Source organism: Amphiprion ocellaris, chromosome 21 (assembly GCF_022539595.1).
Source record: "Amphiprion ocellaris isolate individual 3 ecotype Okinawa chromosome 21, ASM2253959v1, whole genome shotgun sequence".
NCBI lineage: Eukaryota > Metazoa > Chordata > Actinopteri > Pomacentridae > Amphiprion > Amphiprion ocellaris.
The window spans coordinates 15,014,126-15,023,727 of record NC_072786.1 but is presented as its reverse complement, the minus strand read 5'-3'; positions in this window follow the sequence as shown (position 1 = coordinate 15,023,727).

The following is a 9,602-nucleotide window of genomic DNA, read 5'->3' as shown; positions in this document are numbered from 1 at the left end:
ATTCTCTAGCATACACATACTAGATAGCCAGGCATGCTAACATTAGCAGTAACCTGACATTAAAGGAAATTAGGTGTATGATAACAGCCAACTACTACAGCTACTAACTACTATTATTATGTGGGGTTTTTATGTTATTCTAATGTATTTTCTTGTGCTCTATATTAAAAGTTTCTCTCCAAACCAAATTAGATTCATTTAAAATGTATTTCTTTTTAACTTTCCAGCACTGTATTTCACAAACTAGATAGTGGCTTGTTGTGGGGACACCTCTTGACTCTGCACCACCATCTGCTCTGCTACATGTGCTGCAGATAATGCTGAGAGTTCTGTAAACACTGGAGTTAGAGCCAGACGAATGAGACAACATGTGACGAAGAACGACAGGACCAGGCAGGCTTAATAGACAATCACCACAACACAATATTATCCCATTTATCTTTCACAACATTATGTTCTGTTAAAAAACAAACAAAACAAAGTGAAAAGCATAGCTGCGATATTGATCAGCCAATTTTACTGAGCAACGATATTGGCTAAAGAATACCATCAGTACTGGGTGACCACGTGTAGAAGCTAATGCCTTCTTCAGGGCAGCGTGCAAATAGGCTGAAGAAGGCAGGTTCATTTACACGTTTAAATCATCAATCAGACAAGAACACAAGGGTCTATTATCAGTCAAACAAGAGCTGTACAAGGAACACTACTAGTTCCTACACCGATCCAATGTTATGCCTCTTTTCAGCAAATTAATGAAAGTCTCACCCATCCCTAGAATACGTCTTTCAGCTCAAAGTACTACAAAAATGGTTAATTGCACTATCAATGCATAACTCCTGGTTTAGCCCTTTTCTAAACAGAATGCTTCAATATCTGTAGCTTCAGGAAGAAGATTCTCTCCGTGTCTGCGATTGACAGTGTAGAGTAAAACAGTTGACTTCATTTACTCTCTGAGCGATCATTTAATGTGGAAATATCGATGCATTCTGTTCCTTTATGGTTGTTCCCTATATGGGAGCTGACTTGTTGCCTTAATTTGTAGCTTCAGCATCTTTTATTGAGCATTGTATCATAGCCATCACATCATTTGTTCGTACATAAGCCATTGCTAATATGAGACTCTTTAACAGGCTTTTGGTTTACAAAGAAAAGGCAAGAAAGTTACCTCTTGCTAGACTGACAAAACTGACAACCAGACAGTCGTCATGCCAGCTGACAAAATCCATGGTCATCAGTTTATGATAAATTTATTGTTGTTGGAAATACGGAAATATTGCTCATTTCACTATGACTGTATAACTTCTGGTTTTAGCCTTTTCTAATCTAATGGGGTTGTTTCAGTATCTGTAGCTGAGCTACTGCTGTTCACAACCCCTTCAGGAAGAAGACTCTCTCTGTGTCTGTGGTTGACAGCATGGAGCAAACCAGCTGACTGCACTTTGAAAGTAATTTTTTTTATGTGGAAATATTGACAAATTCAGTTCCTTTACTCCTATGTTAATACTGACTTCTTGTCCTAGATTTGCAACTTGAGCCGCTTTCATTTAGCATTATATCATATCCATAAGCCATTGTTAAAATAAACCCCATTTACAGGCTTTTGGTTAAAAAGCCAGAACATTAACTCTTGCTAGACTGATAAAACTGACAGCCAGACAGTCGTCACACCAGCTGACAAAATCCACAGTCATCAGCTAGTGATAAATTTGTTCTTCATGATGCTGCAAGTATGGCTCATTTCACCATGACTGCATAACTTCTGGTTTTAGCCCTTTTCTAAACTAGATTTTTCAGTATCTGTTGCTGAGCTGCTGCTGTTCACACCCCCTTCAGGAAGAAGACTCTCTCTGTGTCTGTGGTTTATGGCACAGAGCAAAACAGTTGACTGCACTTTCTCTCTGAGGAATCATTTTATATGGAGATATTGATGAACTCTGTTCCTTTATTCCTATGTGGACGTTGACTTGTTGCCTTATATTTGCAACTTTAGCCTCTTTCATTTAGTATTCTATCATAGACATATCGCTTGTTCTTACGTAAGCCATTGCTGTGAAAAGACTGGAAAGTCACCTCTGGCTAAACTCATAAAACCGACAAAATGGTTGTGCCAGTCTACAAAATCAGTGAACATCAGAGGAAAGTCAATAATTAATTTATTTGTTTACTTCAAAGTGACATTCGAGACCTACTGTTTCAAAAATGGCTGTACTAGTACGGTCACAAACCTGTATCATTATGACTATATATATATATATATATATATATATATATATATATATATATATATATATATATATATATATATATATATATATATATATATATATATATATATATATATCTCATTATGTCACATACAGATGGAAACGCTTCACAAGCAGAGGAGTAACTTTGTGAGTGGTTTCTTTAGACTTCCTCACTGCAAATAGCCTTTTACAGTAATGTGACACTGCTGAAAATTTATGTTTGGCACAGTCCTGACCTGCCAGTTAATTTCCTGAACCCTCTTTCAGATTTAGAGTGCTGCTCATTGATTAGCCAGTAGAGACTGGCTGGACTTGTACGTCAGTGCCTATAATTTTTTCATCTTTCTTCCAAATGCCAATGTTTTTCCCCACATTGATATATTTCAGTTTGCGCTTGGGAGGGCCATACCACAGCCCAATCAAATTAGCAATTTCCATTTACTCTGGCTTGTGTCTGCCCACAAGGGGCACCAAGCCAGGAAGTTTACTCAGATACAGTCAGTCCTGCTTCCTCTCATTGGTCTAGAAAGATAAGAGCAGCTTGATTGGTCTAGATGGCATCTCACTGCTGCCACTTTCTCTTCCTTCTGTCCAACTTTCACATTCCATCTTTGGCCCAGTCTCTTGCTGAACCAGCGATAAAAGCAAGAACAGTTTGATCTTCACAATTACCAAAGGTGTACTTGGGACTTTCTACAAGATGGATCCAAACAAGACAAGAAGAATGGACAGAAAGAAATCAGGATTTTACTATTTTCATTGTCACTGAACACATTGAACAACAGAAAACTGCTAAAATTTTACTTTGTCCAGTTGTGATTGTGGTTTCTTTAAAAGGCCGTGAATGAAATCTGGATTTCACAATGACAAACAACTTTCTGACAAAAACAACCGAGGCAGGAAGAGAAAAATGATGGCCTACTTTACCTTAACTTAGTTTTTTGCCCACATGGAGGCAACCGGAACAAGCTGACTGTCTGTTTAATAAAAGTAGATCCGGCATTCCCCATCATTTAGCTTCATTTTGCTCTCTACCAACTCCACAAATGTTTCACTGCTAAATGCGCTGCTATGTTTACCTGCTAACTTCTACCATCTGCCTGGTGTTTGGTGCTGCTCAGTTAGCTTACAGCGGCTTTTTGAAACGTTGCTGCTTGCAGCTCCATCTGGAAACAATGTCGACGAGAATTAGTGGGACAGAACGAAAACAAAGCAAAGCTCCGGTGAACTGTTGATTTAAGTGGTCATTATCTGTGGGTTTGTCACACAGCAACCTTCACATCACAAAGAGCCGTGTGGTTTAACCCACAATATAAAATATTGATTACAGAAGCTCTAACTGATTTATTTGTGCATTTAGTCTGTGCACTAGTTCCCTTATTAGGTTTGAATAATGGCTCCATAACTTCAATCAGATAAATCTGCTCAGTTCTAAAGTGGTTCAAGTTATACTGCAGCCCCTAAATCTCATCTCCTTCTAGTCAGTTCAGATGGACCACATGGGCCATCTCCAAATTAGCCTCCGTTCTTTGGAAAGCATCCCAGAGGCTTTCTGCTTTCCCCCCACTCTGCTGGCTTGGATATGTGATACATTATGGATTGGATGGAGGAAAGAAATGGCAGACCACCAGGGAGAGAGCTTGGAGAGCGACACATGATAGCGCTTTTCTTTCATTCGATTTGTATTTCTTGCTTTTGTGGGGAGAGACATTTTATTTTACCGAAGAACCCTTCAATTTTTCTTGCAGAGACTCAGAAGAGACTCGCCAATGTTAATTAGACAAACACTGGAAAAACCAAGCAATCTCTCATTGTGTGGCTCATATCTGCACAGTTCCAGCATCAATAAACTGCTACATTTGTGTATTTATTTCTTAGCATTTGTTGTGGGAAATAAAAATGTGTTTCATTATGTGCAATGTGAAAAGTTTTCCTCATTTTTCTGTTGACTGATACTGAAAAAGCATTTAAAGAATCTCCCAGAGCAGCTCTGCAAATGTGTTTCACTGCCTCGTCTCTCGCTAATTGAAACATTCCTGTGCACTGCTCACCTTCCACCAGCCTCTCTTGTTATTCGTCCATAACGCTTCCTCTAGGGAGGGCGTTACTGGTGACAGGCCAATCCTATATCTTGGAGGAGTGCAGGGCCGTGCTCTAATTGGCCCAGGGGCCCTGCTGTTGGATGTAACGAGAGCTGACATCAGGCGCCAGTGAGGAAACATGTTTGCGTTTGAGTGTCCCTAAAGGCCTCTCTTTGGGTTTGTGTCCCCCACCTCTTGCTCCCATGTGTATTTACTGGCAGCCAAAGAGCTCAGACAAGGCCACGGTGCATGAATGTGCACATATGAAGGGCATGAGAGGATATTGAACATACATGAAGTAGTACGAAGGAGCAGAAAGAGGAAGTAATGAAGATGGATTGCACCAACAAAGAAAGAGACTAAATAAATAAGACACATTTGATTACAATATGTCCATTTGTCCAAATGTGCTCATGCAAATGCTCTGATGTTGTGTTTAATGCCATATCATGTACGTAGCCACAGCTGCACGTTTTTGGATTCAAAGATAAGGTGCTAAAGCGAGGAGGCATCTGTAAGAAGAGAGGTGATCTTGAAAGAACAACTTCAGACATTGATACTAATTGCAAAATTGAATAATCTTGTTAAATATATTGTGAAATAACCATCTGTTAGAACCCAGCTGTCTAGGGTGAACTAGGTGTAACAGAAGCAGCAGATGGATGTTGTCTACCAGAGTGAGCTGCAGTGATTTGTTGAAAGGAAGATATTTTTAACACAACACAAAAGCGAGGAATTAAGGGCAAAAGGATTGAAACAATTAAAAAAAGAGGACTTCTGCTTGAAGTTGCACTGGATTTAAACTACCTGACAATAAAAAAACCCTAAGTACTCTAAAGAAGCACCTGTAACTAAAACAAACAATGGTACACAAACTCAAAATGTTTAAAAAGTCATATTGTCGCTATCTAGGCCCTTAACCCACAAATGAAACAAAGAACTCACCCTGATCCAGCACATCTTCTCACAAAAAGCTGCCTCAGAGTGACGGGTGAATGAGACTTTTAAAGTCAGGTGTGCAGCTTGATTGGAAGCTGTAGTCAGGTCTGGTCCAATCAGGATTCAGCTCCTGAGAGGGCAGGCGGGACAACAAAGGCTGGGTAGACGAAGGGGCCAGTCGCGGTGCAGGAACATAGGTACGCAGCTGTACACAATACAGGTCATTATGGCAGTAGAGGAGAAGGAGTGCAGTTTGGTTTACACACACCACACACACACACACACACACACACACACACACACACAAGTATACTGTAGCTTCCTCACAAATCCAGTTGTAGTCCTGCACCAAGAGAGCCCAACGCATGAGATGTTGATTATGACTGTATATCATGAAGTGGCAATGATCTGTGTTCACAACCAAATCCTGACACTCACAGTTATCTGACACCAGTTCATCTCACAGGCTGGTGTGCAGCTTAGTTGTCAGTGTTTGGAGAAATCTACATTTTTGAAAGCACATGATGTTTCTGTGGCATACCAGAACAGATGTCGACAAAGGCTCTGCTTGCGAGATTGGTTTGCACTGAGGGGTGAATTTACATAAGCCGAGAAAATAGAGGTGGCGCAGCAGAAGCACTGCTTTAATTTGTTTTCCCGACGCCAACCTTGTCATCGCCTAAAAATATCACTCGCATCCAAGAGGAGAGGAGGAAGCATTGTCAGTTAAATGGCATGAATGTGACAGTGTGTGCATGTATACAGCAGTACATCTGCAGCTGTGAGCTCGGACCATTTGGACCTGATCGACTAGGACACGAAGCTAAATGGCGCGGATGAGATGATTGCAGACAAACTGTGCAAAACTGAAATGCACAGATGCTCCTTTGGCTAAAAGTAAAATGGCTGCACTAACATATTGGCTAATGGCCTTGATAAACACCCAAGTAACACCCTTAGCAGTAGGTTCAAAATTCAACTTGCACATATTACATAACAATGCACTTTGTAACATACTATTTGGAATAAAACAAGGGATTGGAATGTAACAGCTGTGGAAAAAAATTCAGTCTGAATTGTAATAAACATTTAGATTTCAGTGTAAATCAGCTGCAGTCTGTACACATGCTAAGGGTGGTGCCTTTGTAAGAAAAGGAGCGGCTTGAGTGTTTATTGATCTAACTCCGGCCTCCTTTCCTTCAACCGAAGTCCTCTGCTATTTGAAGATTTTTAAAGTAAGCAAGCTCAGGCTCCACAGTGGCTTGGTGGTTAGCACTTTCGCCTTGGAGCTAGAAGATCCCCAGTTCTTGTCCCAGCCTTCCCAGGATCTTTCTGCATGGAGTTTGCATGTTCTCCCTGTGCATGCATGGGTTTTCTCCGGGTACTCCGGCTTCCTCCCACAGTCCAAAAACATGCTGAGTTTAATTGGTAACTCTAAAATGTTGAGTGGAATTTTGTGCCTTCACTCTAATTCAGCTGGGATAGGCTCCAGACCCCCCATGCCCCTAATGAGGATTAAGCGATGGGTGGATGGATGTTAAAGACCAGCAGAGACGGCTGAAGTGCTAGACAGTAAGATGATATTTTCTGAGGTCAGGAGTGGAATGGAAGGAAATGGAGGAATGGAATCTAGGGGAAAACCAAAGGCTCATTTACAAACTCCAGCGTTTTAGTGGTCACATCTCTATTGGATGAAGAAATGGAGTGACGATGTGTGTGTGAGTGAGTGTGGGCTGGTGTCTGCAGCACAGTGTCATCCTGCACCACATCAGTTACCATAAAGAGCTATGAAATACTGATACTTAGTAGAACCACACATCTTACCAGAGCACTAAACAGTACGATCCATCTTGTTATGCGCACTAATTTGGAGAAAGTTGAGAGCATTAAATAGAAGATTTACCTGATTGTATTCGAATAAATGAATCTGTTTATTAAGCTGCAAGACGAAGCTAAAGACAGTCACTTGCTAAGAGCAAATAAAAACAGGATGTAGCTAGACAGGCACTCAGTATCGTTCAGTCTTTCATTATAGACTTAAAGGAGGTGATTTGTTGGTCCAAAATAGTGTTTACAGTTGCTTCTCTGTCCAGGCCCTACGTACAGCAGAGCATGAGTCTCTGCTACACTTAAGCTCTATGAATACAGGTCTGTTTTGAAGCACATCAGTAAAAAAAAAAAAAAAAAAAAAAAGGCAAGGAAAATGCAGCTTTATTAACTGACACCTAGAAAAAGCTGTTTCGAGTGGCACACAGAAACTGGAATTCAGGTTTCTGTTGCGTGTTTTTATATTCTTGAACTGAATGTTGAGTGAGTCCTAGGTGCATACTTTGGAAAGTACTTCATCCATGTCTAAGTGTTGCTATTATAAGCTTAAATAGTCACAGACACTGTGGATGAGATGGAGTTTCTTAATCCCACTCAAGTTTTTGCTACTTTCTATGGGCAGGTTTTTCAAATGCCAGAAATAGAAATATGAAATACAGTGGAGGAGAAGCCAGGGAAGTGTGTTGTCAGACTGCTACACTGCTTAAAAATAACTGAGAATTAGGTGTAGAGAAAATGATTTTAAAAATCTGTGCTTGTGGGAAGAAAAATTGCATAATACCAAACAGACATCAAAGTAATAATTGAGGTAATCTCACTTACAAACATTGTAGTATTTAATGCTAGCAAATTACCTGTTAAAGTTCCCCTTTTCTTTTGAAACTGCGCATAACAAGTGAAGGTTTGATCTGACTGAGAACCTGAGCATGCTATGCATGGTAGTGACCTGTCAATTACAAGGTGGCCCCGCCCCAAAGCAATCCCTGCTTTTTTGTCTGTTTTCCTTAAAATGGGAGCATAATTTACAAAACTGACATCATGCTGTTTTTAAGGAGACTTGAAAGTAGTGATTGAACCATAACCCCAATAGGAAAATGGTTACTGAGGTAGCAGATCAAGGAAGACATAGGGTGATTTTCATACACATTTACATACAGTCTGACTTGTTTTAGCAACTAAAGTTTGTCATTAGAAAGAATGTAGGTTCCCTGTAGTTCACCATCTATATGCTTCTAAATGCTGTCTCTGGTCATGAACTAAAGTATTCAAATTCAAATTTACCATGATAGTGGTTTTAAAGGATGCCTACAAGACTCCAAGAAGACTGGGTACTTCGGTTTGGGAACCTTGGCATTTGCTGTCTGCTTTTTGCAAATGATGTAGTTCTGTTTGTTTCATCAAGCCATGACCTTCAGCGTGTGTAGTGTGCGTCTGAGTGTGAAGCAGCTGGGATTAGAATCAGCACCTTTAGGTCTGAGGTCATGGTTCTCTGCTAGAAACCAGTGGATTGCTCCCTTTGGATTGTTGGTAAGTTGCTCCCTTTTTGTGAGGAAATGTAGGTATCTTGAGATCTTGTCCAGACAGATTGTAACAGCAGTAACATAGATGTTGCACTGAACCACTGTAGTAAAGAAGGAGCTGAGCAGGGAAGCCAAAGCTATCGATTTACAAGTCAGTTTATGCTCCAATCCTCAACTACAGTCATGAGTTCTGGGTAGTGCCCGAAAGATTGAGGTTGTGGATACAAGCAGTTGAAATTAGTTTCCTCCGCAGAATGGCTGGGCTCAGCCTTAGAGACTGGGTAGAGAAGCTTGGACACCTGAAGGAAGCTCAGAGTAGTCATTGCTCCGTGGTGTGAAAATGAGATGACTGAGGTGGTGTAGATGTCTGATTAAAAGCCTCCTGGGTGCTTTCCTTTGGATGTTTCCTGAGCATTCCAACTTCAAGGAAACCCCAGGATAGACCCAGAACTTACTGGAGAAAATGTTGCTGAGAAGGATAACCAGAATGACCCGCAAGCTGACTTCAGATAAACAAGAGGACGTTTTCTGGGCATGTCCAGCAGGGAAGAAATCCCAGGGTAGACCCAGTACTTGCTGGAGGGACTACACAGCTCAGTTGCCCTTGGAAAGCCTCAGTAGGAGCTGAAAACATTGCTAAGGATGACCAGAATGATCTGCGTAGCTTGCTGCGACCATGACCCAACAATAAGCTGAAAAAGATGGAAAAATGGATGAGGCAAAACGCAAACCTCAATGAGGATCCCCAAAGTCCGGAAGATTTGTCTTCGGAAGACTTATTAATGTCTGTACATTTCATGGCAATTCAAACAGACTTTATAATACTTTGTAGGATAAGTGAAAATTTGACCTGCTGGTGATAGTAAATGAAATGTCTATGAAATTACCAAAGTTGTTCCATTCATACTCTTGGGACTATGAATGTCCAAAATGCCACTGAATTTATCTTGTCATAGTTGAGATATTTCAGTGTTGTGCCGTCTCTAGAG